The following is a 12498-nucleotide window of genomic DNA, read 5'->3' as shown; positions in this document are numbered from 1 at the left end:
GGGCGCAACCTCGCCTTCACCGCCTCGATGGCATCGACCGCGAGCCGGACGTTGCCCCACGACATACGCCGCGCCAACTCCTCCGGCGCCATCCAGCCCGCTCCTCCACCATCGAGTAGGTCCCCGACTCTAGTCACCCTGCCAGGCACAGCCCTCCGCTCCGCCAAACGCCCGAACTCACGGACGCGGAGGTGCGGATTCCTGAACAGCGGCTCTCGAAGGACAGCCGCCATTCCTGACGGGGGAGAGCTCCACCTGGAGGCGACGGAGTTCCAAACCCATAGCAGTTCCTGGTAAAAGACAGGCAGCTCCTGCAGGCTGGCACGCCTGCTGCCCACTTCCAGAAACAGGAGCTGCATGTCGTAATTGAGGCCGTGCAGCTGGCGGAAGAAATACGTCGCCAGCGCACACCATCTGGGAGGATTCTCGACGTACAGGTATCTCTGCAGCGTCTGAAGACGGAAAGTCGCAGCCTGGGTGCGAAGGCACACCAGCGCCTGACCGCCCTCCCTAAGCGGGAGACTCAGAACCGCGGCAGCGACCCAGTGTATCCTATTGCTCCAGAAGAAGTCGACGAGCTTCTTCTGTATCTTGGCGACAAACGCAGGGGGGGGGATCAGAGTAACCAACCGGTACCACAACATGGCGGCCACCAGTTGGTTTATGACCAACGCCCGACCCCTGTAGGACAACACTCGGAGCAATCCTGTCCAGCGTCCTAAGCGAGCGGTGACTTTGGCCTCCAGCTCGTGCCAGTTCGCCGGCCAGGCGTCCTCGGCCGGGCTGAGGTAGACTCCCAAGTAGAGGAGGTGCGTCGTACTCCAGGCGAAGGGCCTGAACTCCTCCGGCAGAGAGTCCACCTGCCACTGACCCACCAGGAGTCCAGAACATTTCCCCCAGTTGATCCTGGCGGAGGATGCGTCTGAGTAAATCTGCTGGCATTCCCGCATCCTCCGCAAGTCAACGGGATCCGTGACCATGAGGAGCACGTCATCGGCGTAAGCCGAGAGGACCACCTCCACGCCCGGCCCTTGCAGAGCCAATCCCGCCAACCTCTTCCGCAAGAGGCGCAGGAATGGCTCCACGCAAATGGCATATAACTGGCCGGACATGGGGCATCCCTGACGCACCCCCCTCCCGAAGCGAAGGGGCGCCGTCAAGGACCCGTTAACTTTAATCAGACACTCCGCGGCAGCGTACAGAAGTCGGATCCGGGCGACGAAATGCGTCCCGAACCCGAATGCGCGCAGAGTCCCGAAAAGATACTCGTGATCCACCCTGTCGAACGCCTTCTCCTGATCCAGGGAAAGGAAGGCGACCGACAGACCAGCCCTCTGGGAATGGTGGACCAGGTCCCGGACCAGATGGATGTTATCGTGAATGGTCCGGCCCGGGACCGTGTAGGACTGGTCGGGATGGATCATGTGGGCCAGCACGGTGCCAAGGCGAACGGACATGGCCCTGGCAAAGATTTTGTAATCCGTGCTGAGGAGGGAGACCGGGCGCCAGTTCTTAAGGAGGCGGAGATCACCCCTCTTAGGCAGCAGGACGATCACCGCCCTGCGCCACGAGAGGGGCATCTCCCCGGTCGCCAAACATTCCCCCAGGACCTGCACGTAGTCGCCCCCCAGGATGCCCCAGAACGCCCTGTGGAACTCCACGGTCAGCCCGTCCAGCCCCGGGGACTTCCCCCTAGAGAGCTGGCGGAGGGCGCCGGACAGCTCCTCCAAACTCAGAGGAGCGTCCAATTTTTCGGCGCCCTCCAGGCCGACCTTCGGCAGGTCCTCCCACAAAACTCTGCGCGCTTCCTCGCTGGACGGGTCCGGAGAGAACAGAGCCCCGTAATAGGCGCGGGTCTCCGCGCAGATTCCCTCCGGATCCGAGACCGGAGATCCGTCGTCGGCCAGCAGCTCCAAAAGCTGCTTATGGACCCCCCGTCTTTTTTCCAGCGAGTAGAAGAAGGGGGAGCCGCGGTCCAGGTCCCGCAGGAACTGGATCCGCGACCTCACGTACGCGCCTCGGGACCCGACGAGCTGCAGGTCCTTCAGCGCGCCCTTCTTCTCTTCGTACGCCAGCCGCAGGGCCGGGTCCTCGGCGACTTGACCGAGACGGGACTCCAGGTCGAGCACCTCCTTCTCCAACTGCCCGACCCGGGCCTCCCGCCTCTTGGTCGACCCCTTCGCGTACTCCTGACAGAAGAGACGGATGTGAGCCTTGCCCACATCCCACCATAGCCTCAAGGAGGGGAAGCCCCCCTGCTTCCTTCTCCAGCCGACCCAGAACCGACCGAACGAATCCCGGAACCGCGCGTCCTCCAGCAGCAGGTTGTTAAAGTGCCAGTACGCGGACCCCCCCCCGGCGCGCGGCGGCACGAGCTCCGCCCACACCAGGTGGTGGTCCGTGCACGGCACCGGCCGCACGGAAGCCGCCGGAACGCAGGAGACGTATGCCCGGGAAATGTAGAGGCGGTCGATCCTGGACGCTCCTCCCCCAGACCTCACAAAAGTGAAGGCGCTGGAGTCGGGATGGAGATTACGCCAGACGTCCACCAAGTCGAGGGACCCGACCAGGTCCCTCAGCTTCCCCATCGCCGCTGGGCACGGCTGGGTACCCGTGCGGTCCCTCGCCTCGAGGGTACAATTAAAATCCCCCCCGAGGATGACGCACTCGCCCGCGTCGATGGAGCCCAAAAGAGTGGACACTTCTTCAAAGAAGCGCGCTTGCTGCGCACCAGCCTGAGGGGCGTACACGTTCACTAGATGGAACGGCACGCCCCCCAGGCGAACAGTGACCTGGAGCAAGCGGCCCGGCACGAGCTCCTTGACCCCCAAGATCTCCGGCTGAAAATGCGGGGCCAACAAGATAGCCACCCCACTGGAAACACTGGAGAGGTGACTCATGTTGACCCCTCCCTGCCACTCCAGGAGCCACGTGGCCTCGTCTCCCGGAACGGTGTGGGTTTCTTGCAGGAAGCACACCGCATACTTCCCGTCCCGAAGGACCGAAAAGTTATTAAATCTGCGGCTAGCCTCCCTGCTGCCGTTGACGTTGAGGCTGGCTATGGTTATCTTCATTTCAGAAGCACAACCAACCCCTACTTAAACCTAACGGGGGAAGGGAGGGCGGCCGCTAGCCGACCGCCACTCCCTTAGCAGCCCGGTGAGGAATGCCCGGAACCGACACAGCTCGGACGGGCTCACGCCCGCGTCCGCACCCATGGTCTTGTAGGCGACGTGGGCCGACCCGATGAGCAGCGCCAGCCCCGACCATCTGTCGAGGGCCTGCTGGGTCCTGCGGCGACCCTGGCTCGTGGCCACAAATTCCCGGAGCTCCCTGATGGGAATAAGAACGAGGGGGGTCCCGGCGAGGGGCGCGAGGTCATCCATCGCCTCGTCGGCGACGGACTCTAAGTCCTCCTCCGCCCCCACCACCGAGTCCCCGTCCTCCTCCGGGGTGTCGCCACCGGCGGCCGAACCGTCCACCACGCAATGCGCATCGGGCGGCCCGGCCGCGACAGCCGGCCCCGCCTCCGCCCGGATCCCACCCCCAGGATCGGTAGCGGAGGATTCCCCCCCGGGCTCCTCTAGGGGGGCCGGGCCAGCAGGCGGCGGCGGTTCGGAGACCCCCTCCGCCCCAGGCGCCGGAACGACCGGAGAGGCCGGAGAGACCGGAGAATACAAAAACCGGACCTCCTCCAAGTCGCCCGGCGCCGGAGACACAGACCGAGGGCCCTCCTCAGCGACGCCACCGGCCTCTGACCCAGCAGACGGGGGAAAATTCTGACACACCTCGACGAGGTCGAGCAGCACCTGGGAAAAATCCGGGTCGTTCTGGGCGAGCTCGTCCTCAGACGACTCGCCCGACCCGGTCCCCTGGCCGCCCGACCCGTCGAGGGGCAATGGCACCAGCAATGGCTCAATAACCGCCGCGGGTTGTTCCGCGACCCCCCCCACGGGCAGGGTCTCGTCCCCATCCCCGGGAGGCACGAGCTGGGCAGACGCTTCTGCCTCAGCCTCCCCAGGGACAGGCGACCCCTGCCGTTCGCCCGTAATGGTGTTAGCGGTGGGGTGGGGCGCAGTGCCCGCGGCGGGCGACGACTCCCCCTGACCGGAGGGACCTTCCTCCTCCCGGTCCTCCTCCTCATCCAGGGGGTCGCGCCTTCTTTTCAGCGCGGAGGGGTAAAGGGAGGCCTCCATTTCCTCAGGGGCCTCCCCTGCTCCTTCTGGTGGAGCGAGTTCTTTGGATCCCCCGGGCCCGAGCCCGGCCGCAGGTTCTGGTGTGACCGCCTCGGCGGTCGCGGCCACAGGCTCGGGCACGAGGTCCCCCCCACCTCCGCACTCCGCGATTATCGCGATTACGCGCTCGGGCGTCAGGGCCTCCAAATTCAGGGGGACGCTCTCCGCGGGGGGTCCCACCCTACGGTTTCTGGTCTTGTCCCGCGCCTTCTTTCTGACCGGACCTCCCTCCTCCCCCCCGCCGGAGGCCTGGATGTCGTTGGCCTCCGACGACGACCGCGCCCCGGTAGCATTCGATTGAGCGGGGGCGCGGCTAGACCCAGAAGGAGGAGCGGCGACGGCGCCAGCCTTGGCCACGCCAGATGACCTGGCGGCCTTGGAGGCGGGGCAGTTTTTCCGCACGTGCCCCACCTCCCTACAGGCGTGGCACCGCACGCCGTCCGACGTCCAGAAGACGCGGTACGAGGTCCCCCCGTGGAGGACCGTGAAAGCCCCGTCCGTCTCCCCCTCCCGCGCCAGCTGGATAAAGGCCTGGCGCCGGAAGGAGAAGACATGGCGAAGGCTGCTCTCCCGGAGTCCGAGCGGGATCGGGGAAATCCCCGACCTCACCTCCCCGAGTTGGTGTAGGTGGGGGAGGAGGAGCTCACAGGTGATAAAGGGCGGGACGTTTGATAAAACCACCCTCTGCGCGGTGGCCTCCAGTGGGTCCACCGGCAGGAAAGTCCCGCCCACGGTGAGCCCCTGAGCGATGGCCAGGGCCACCGCCCGCTCGGACTCCAGGAAGAAGACAGCCTTCCCGTACATTTTTGAGGCGGCCACTATGGCCGGAGGGCCGACAACCCCGGCCATAGCCTTCACGCACGCCTCAATAGTCATGTTGGGGTGGGTGTAGCTCTTCACCCCGAGTTTTGTGGTCATTAGGCGGAACGGCGACGGGGCAGCAGCGGAAGCGGGAGCGGCCGCGGCTTTCGTCGCCACCGCCGCGTATGTCCTCGCCGGCCCCGCCGCCGCCGCAGATGTAGACGCCATGGTGGGGTGGATTTAAAAGAGCTACACACACCCCAAAAGTCACAGGCCTGAAGGTGTTTAAAGGCCTCAGGGAAAAGAGTCTTGAGCAGAGGGAGTGTAAATTAACTGGGCAGCCTCTCCCCTTGATGATGTTAATTGGGAGAGGGCCCTTTCCTCCCTCTGCTCAATTGGCAATTAGTATGTCTAAAAAGAGATGCCTTTTGGAGAGGCAGAGGCAGAGAGGACAAGGAGAGAGAAAGAGGGGGACGGGAAGGAGGGGGGAGCCGAAAAGGCAGGGTCCCCACTCAGGGTGTTGTTCGGTGGGTGGGTGTCGGCAGGGTGTACTCCCCCGATGGTGTAACAAAGTCTTAAGATGTTCTTCGGGCAGGGGGAGAAGATGTCTTCACCTGGGAAAGCTGGAGAATGCCCAGGCTCAGCCCCACACCAGGTCTTCGCGATGTACTGAAAGGCTTCAGCTAGGCAGCTCCAGCTATCCCAGGCCAGGCAATGGAAGGGGCGCTTATTAGTGGTGTGCGTGGCCTAGTAAACTGCAAGAGACGCACACACAGACACACCTTGGTCTTCCGGCCGGTCTTCTTTCCTCCCCCCACCCACAATACAAAGTCTTTTGGGGAATGCACCGAATGACACCCACCTGCAGAAGTTCAATAAAAAAGAAGTTGTTCCTACCCTCCTTCCAAGTAGTGGGTGTTGCGTGCTGCTCCTCTCCCCTCTGTCCCTCTCCTGGAATGGAGGCCAATTTGGGGAGGCAGTGGTGGAAAAGCGTCTCCTCTTGTCGATGTTGGCCTCCTTTTTCCCTCTCCTCTTCTCTCTCCAGGCACCTCAGTTGTAGATTGTTGCTGGTTTGTGGTAGTGGTGGCCTGGGGTCTCTCCTTCCCCTCCACTCCCTGGTCAAGGCGACCACCACTTTCCACTCTGCTGCAGCTCCAACCAGCACCACAGACAGCAAGGCAGAGAATGAATAAAGTTGTTCAGTTTTGTCCTTGTCTTGTTTCTCTGTGCCTCTGTCCTCACCTGTGTCTTGTTAATGTATTTGTCTCCTCTCTTTTCATTGGACCCAAATAAAAAAGAAACAATTTCACAAATAAGGTGACAACAACCCAATTACCCTTTTAAATAACCCTCCACCAATCAAATTAAAATTTGGTTGTCCCGATTAACAATGCACTCCAGTCCCCGCGGCGCCCACCGGTCACGAAAGAGCTCGAGCGTGCCGGCGGACACCGCGTGCTCCATCTCTAGGGCCACCCGGGCGCGAACATGGCCACGGAAGAGGGGGAGGCAATCCGGTAATGTATTTGTCTCCTGTCTCATTTGATTAATTATGTCACGTGACCACTCTGGCCTGTATTTAAGCTTCCTGTTTCCTGTCCTCTTTGCTCAGTCCTGGGTTCGCCTGCCTGCATGTAGCAGCTTTCTCGAGTCACTCTGTGTTTTCGAGTTTCAAGGAATCTCCTTTCGAGTGTTACTATGTCTCTGTGTTTTCGAGTCTCAAGGAAGCATCTTTCGAGTTCTACCCGGTCTCGAGTCCTTGGATAGGTTTCCTGCACTTGGGTCCACTACCGAAACCCTAGCAAAACGGCCCCGTGAATGCACGGCCCGTGACAGTAGGACTGAGCCATACATGGACCCAATAGAAACCAACCAGCCAAGGTTTGAAACTCTCGAGTTAATTTTCGAGCTCTCTTGGGCAATATTTGGTTTCCTAGGAAGAAGACTCCCCGCTGTTTCTTCGTGTTTAATTTTTGAGTCTCCTAGGAAGAAGACCCCCTCTGTGTTAAATTTTCGAGTGAATTTTCAAGTCTCCAGTGTTAAACTTTCTAGTGAACTTTCAAGTCTCCTGGACTTTCATTGTGTTAACTTTCAAGCTTCCTGGGCCTCTACTGTGTTGGACCCCAAGTGAACTCTCGGGCCTCCTGTTGACCTTCATAGTGTTAGATTTTCGAGTCAACTTTCAAGTTTCCTGGGCCTCCCGTTGTGTTAAATTTTCAAGTGAACTTTCAAGTCTACTGGACCTTCATTGTGTTTAACTCTCAAGCTTCCTGGCCCTCTACTGTGTTAAATTCTCAAGTTAAATTTTCGAGTGAACTCTCAAGTCTCCTGGCCCTCATTGTGTTAAACTCTCGAGTGAACTTTCAAGTTTCCTGGACTTTCATTGTGCTAACTTTCTAGTTAACTTTCAAGTATCCTGGGCTTCTACTGTGTTAGACTCCCAAGTGAACTCTCAAGTTTCCTGGGCCTTCATTGTTAAATTCTCAAGTGAACTCTCAAGCTTCCTGGGCCTTCGTTGTGTTAAACTCTCGAGCTCTCTTGGGCAAATATTTGGTCTCCTAGGAAGAAGACTCCCCGCTGTGTCTTTGTGTATAATTTTTGAGTCTCCTAGGAAGAGGACCCCCGCTGTGTTTTGCTACCCTCCTGGTTGGGACAAGATAAACTTTTGAGCTCTCCTGGGCAAGATAAACTTTTGAGTTCTCCTGGACAAGTTTGATTTTCGAGCTCTCCTGGACAAGATAAGGAGTAAAGAAAAGAAAGAAGAGAAGGAGTTTTCCAGTTCTCCTGGGCAATTTAAGTAAACTGTCGAGCTCTCCGGGACAAAATAAACTCTCGAGCTCTCCTGGACAAAATAAACTCTCGAACTCTTTGGCTTTGGTATCGATAAACTTTCGAGCTCCCCTGGATAAGAAACTTTCGAGCTCTACTGGATAAGATATTCTCAAGTTCCCCATGGCAAGTTAAGTTCTCGAGCTCCCCTGGATAAGAAACTTTCGAGCTCTCCTAGATAAGAAATGCTCGCGTTCTCCTGGACAAGTTAAACTTTCGAGCTCTCCTGGACAAGATAAACTCTCAAGCTCTCCTGGACAAGTTAAAACTTTCGAGCTCTCCTGCACAAGATAAACTCTCAAGTTATCTTGGGCAAATATTTGGGCTTTTGCTGTGTCTTGTGCTGTTGAACTCTCGAGCACTCCCGAGCTCCCACTGTGTTTTTTGTGTTTAATTCTCGAGCCTCGCTAAAAAATAAAGTATATAAAAAAAAAAATAAAAAAAAAAAAATTGCGATCATCTTAGGCTTATGGGACGTCAGGTGCCGTCCCTAAAAGGGGGGGGGGTACTGTAACGGCTTCAGCGGCACTTCCCTCTGCTCGCCGCCTGAGGGTGGTTTTTGAGGCTTCGGTGCGCTGCTGCTGTGCCTTCTGGGCCCCTCTCCTCATCTGTTTCTCGAGTAATTGATCTCATCAGAGTAATCAGGCTGGTTAATAAAGTTGTTCAGTTTTGTCCTTGTCTTGTTTCTCTGTGCCTCTGTCCTCACCTGTGTCTTGTTAATGTATTTGTCTCCTGTCTCATTTGATTAATTATGTCATGTGACCACTCTGGCCTGTATTTAAGCTTCCTGTTTCCTGTCCTCTTTGCTCAGTCCTGGGTTCGCCTGCCTGCATGTTGCAGCTCTCTCGAGTCTCTCTGTGTTTTCGAGTCTCAAGGAAGCATCTTTCGCGTTCTACCCGGTCTCGAGTCCTTGGATAGGTTTCCTGCACTTGAGTCCACTACCGAAACCCTAGCAAAATGGCCCCGTGAATGCACGGCCCCGTGACAGCGGGGGGTTGGACGTCTAGTGGTCTGTAAACCCAGAAGTATGGGTTTCCCTCACATCCTGCCAAATTTAACGGCAAGAATATTCCTTGAGGAGGAACTCCCTCTGAAGCTAAACTCCAGACTCTTGTACTCTATTAGTCTGTCATTAGCACACTGAAATTCTGTGCAGAATGTAAACTTAAAATTTGTTTCGCAGGAAATATCAAAATTGTCTGCAAAGCTTAGCTGTATAATTTGTGTACACTTTTTTTCATTTTGCAGATATTTAATATATAGACCTATTATGTACAGGACAGCATCTATAGGGTTACATAAATATAATGTCGGCGGGTAGGCCTGCACAACAGGGAGTGTAGAGGAGGGAGGTCGAGATCGTGGGTCGGGGGGTACATTGGTGGGGGTCGTGGATAGATCGCAGGCCGAGGAGAAGATCGGGGGTGGTGGGGGAGGGTAGGTCTGGGAGAATGCAGGAAATGCAAAATTAATGCTGAGTTATTTTGTATAAAAAATTGTTGGCATTCTACAAAAATGGGGCAGAGGTAATGTACAGGGGTCTCATCACCGGGGAGGTTAACAAGTTAGCTTGATGGGCCAGGGGGAAGCACTGCTGCTTCTCCTGGCCCACAAACGGTGCTGGAAAGGCACTTACCTGTACCATCCTCGCCTCCCTTCAGCTGCCAGGTTTCCCGAGGCCCGGGAATAGTAATGTCCAAATAAGTAGTGTGCAATATATATAGCAAATTTAATATATCATAGTTGAGTGTGCAGTCACAAGCAATCATTTTCTCGTAACATTAAGCAACTGCTTAGGTGTGTTTAAAATGTAGTTTAGCATTGGGCTACTGGGCTGAAACCAAAGAGTGTGAGACTACCTACAACAGGTAGCTTTTATGGTTTATTTTAAATTTGGTTCAAAGCTCAATTTGTGTTCTTTATAGATATCAAAGAGGAACACAGTCTGTTCGCCCTCCTGCCATCTGGGAGACGCTACAGATGCATTCGCACCCGTACGACCAGATTTAGGAACAGCTTCTTTCCCAGGGCTGTCATCCTACTGAACTCCACAAATAAACTCTAAAGCCTGCACATCTGCCAATGCACTTTATTATGGTTATATTTATGTTAATATACTACAAGCCAAATGTATGTTGAATGTTTAAATGTCTTAATCCAAATGTACACTCTCGGGAGCCGCAAGCCTACATTTCGTTGTACTGCACTTGTGCACTAACAATGACAATAAAAGTTGATTTGAATTGATTTGATTTGATTTGATTTCCTGAGGCTACCTGTAGATCCAGAAATGCATCTGTAATCATTTTTTCTTAATAAATATTCATTCCTATCATAAACAATGGTAACTTGTCCTATCAGCTTATCCTGAGAAATGTACTTGAACATTTTAGTTCCAATATAAAAACATTCCCTTGTAGCTAACTGGTTTGGTCATTGTCAATGAATAACAATGAGGAGCTTATCAAAATGGCCATAACAATCTCCATTTAAAACAAAGTTGTAATCTAATGCCATACTTCTAAAATGCAGAAAGCAAATTAATTTCTTAAGTAAAGAGCAACCAGTTTCACAAAGAAGTGTTTAAAATACTTTTTCTGTTTGTGGACCCAGAAAAGCCAAATGTAATTTTTGCAGGGTACACAGCCATGCCCATATTTCCACAGGGCACTCTGTAGTGCTGCCACATAAATGTACTGGCATTGCTGTATATAAGTCTTGCAAGCTAGGAATGCTGAAACATAAACTCCGCACATGCTTCATGTTAAAACTAAAATAAGATGGGTGGTGGGTTGGATGCTTTGTTGCCACTGATTTTCGCTTTCTTTTATATTGCAACTTTTCTATTTTCTTGTGGAACGCTTTACATATGATGAAGCAGCAGATGATGATCAGAGGGGCTTCCTCCTCATTTAAGACCTATGACTCCTTATGAGGAGAGGGTGTTTCAGATTTTAGGCATGGAGACAATAGAGGGAGTGGGGGAAGGGAAGGACTCAAAAGCACCCCAAATACATGGTTAGTAGAATCCTTCGCTTTTCATTCACCAATTTCATATTCACTCACTCACTGGTTCACACGCACAGACACACTCACTCACTCACACACACACACTCACTCACACACAATCACACACATACACACACAATCACTCACACACACACACACACACACACTCAAACACACTCACACACACTCACACACTCACTCACTCACACACACACACACTCACACACAATCACACACATACACACACAATCACTCATACACACACACACACACTCAAACACACTCACACACACACACTCACACACACACACACTCACTCACACTCACACAGAGACAGACACACACTCACACACACACACACACACGCACTCACACTTACTCACACTCACACTCACACATACACAGACACTCACTCACACACTTACACACACACACTCACACTCGCTCACACTCACACACACACATTCACACACACTCACTCACAAACACTCACACTCACACAGACACCGACACTCACTCACACACTCACACTCACACTCATTCACACACTCAGACTGACACTCTCACACACACATACACACTCACACACACACACAAACTCACACACACTCACACTCACACACACACACACTCACAATCACACACACACACTCACACATACACGCACTCACACTCACTCACTCTCACACACACACACACTCACAATCACACACACACACAGACACTCACACACACACACACTCACACTTACCCACACTCACACACACACACACTCACATACACACTCAAACACACACACAAACACTCACACACACACACACTCACACACACACACACAATCACACACACTCACTCACACACACTCACACAAACACACACACACTCACACACACACACAAACTCACTCACACACTCACACACACACTCACACTCATTCACACACTCATACTCACACTCACACACACACTTACACACTGACACACACACACAAACTCACACACACTCACACTCACACACACACTCACAATCACACACACACAGACACTCACACACACATGCACTCACACTCACCCACACTCACACACACACACATTCACACACACAATCGCATACACACTCAAACACAGACACTCACACACAAACACTCACACACACACGATCACACTCGCACACACACACACTATCACACACACACACACACTCACACACACACACACACACACACTCACCCACACAAACACAGACACACGCACACACTCACACACAGTCACTCACACACACACAGACAGACACACACTCACACACACGCACTAACACTCACACACACACTCATACACACATACACAAACAATCACACACACAGTCACACACACATTCACATACATACACACACACACTCACAAATACTCACACTCACACACACTCACACTCACACACACTCAGTCTCACACACACACACACTCACACAGACACTCACACACACTCACACACACACAAACCAACACTCACACAAACACCCACACTCACACACACACAAATACAGTCACACTCACACACAAACATTCACACACCCACAATCACACATGCACACACACTCACACACACACACCCTCAGACACAAACT

General features: G+C 54.1%; 1 long non-coding RNA gene across 1 annotated transcript in view; it reads left to right on the top strand.

Moving 5' to 3' along the window:
• Positions 1 to 10111, top strand: part of LOC147117397 (uncharacterized) — a 93260-nt gene extending 83149 nt beyond the window's left edge. The window contains exon 3 of the long non-coding RNA XR_015078445.1: positions 9791 to 10111. This is a non-coding gene — a long non-coding RNA (uncharacterized LOC147117397). The remainder of the gene's footprint in view (positions 1 to 9790) is intronic.
• The last annotated feature ends 2387 nt before the right edge of the window (positions 10112 to 12498 follow it).

The sequence above is a fragment of the Somniosus microcephalus genome, chromosome 5 (assembly GCF_052327205.1).
Source record: "Somniosus microcephalus isolate GS21.2 chromosome 5, FLI_Smic_1.0, whole genome shotgun sequence".
Taxonomy (NCBI): Eukaryota; Metazoa; Chordata; class Chondrichthyes; order Squaliformes; family Somniosidae; genus Somniosus; species Somniosus microcephalus.
The sequence above is the reverse complement of the archived record's forward strand: the minus strand, read 5'-3'. Positions and strand labels throughout refer to the sequence as shown.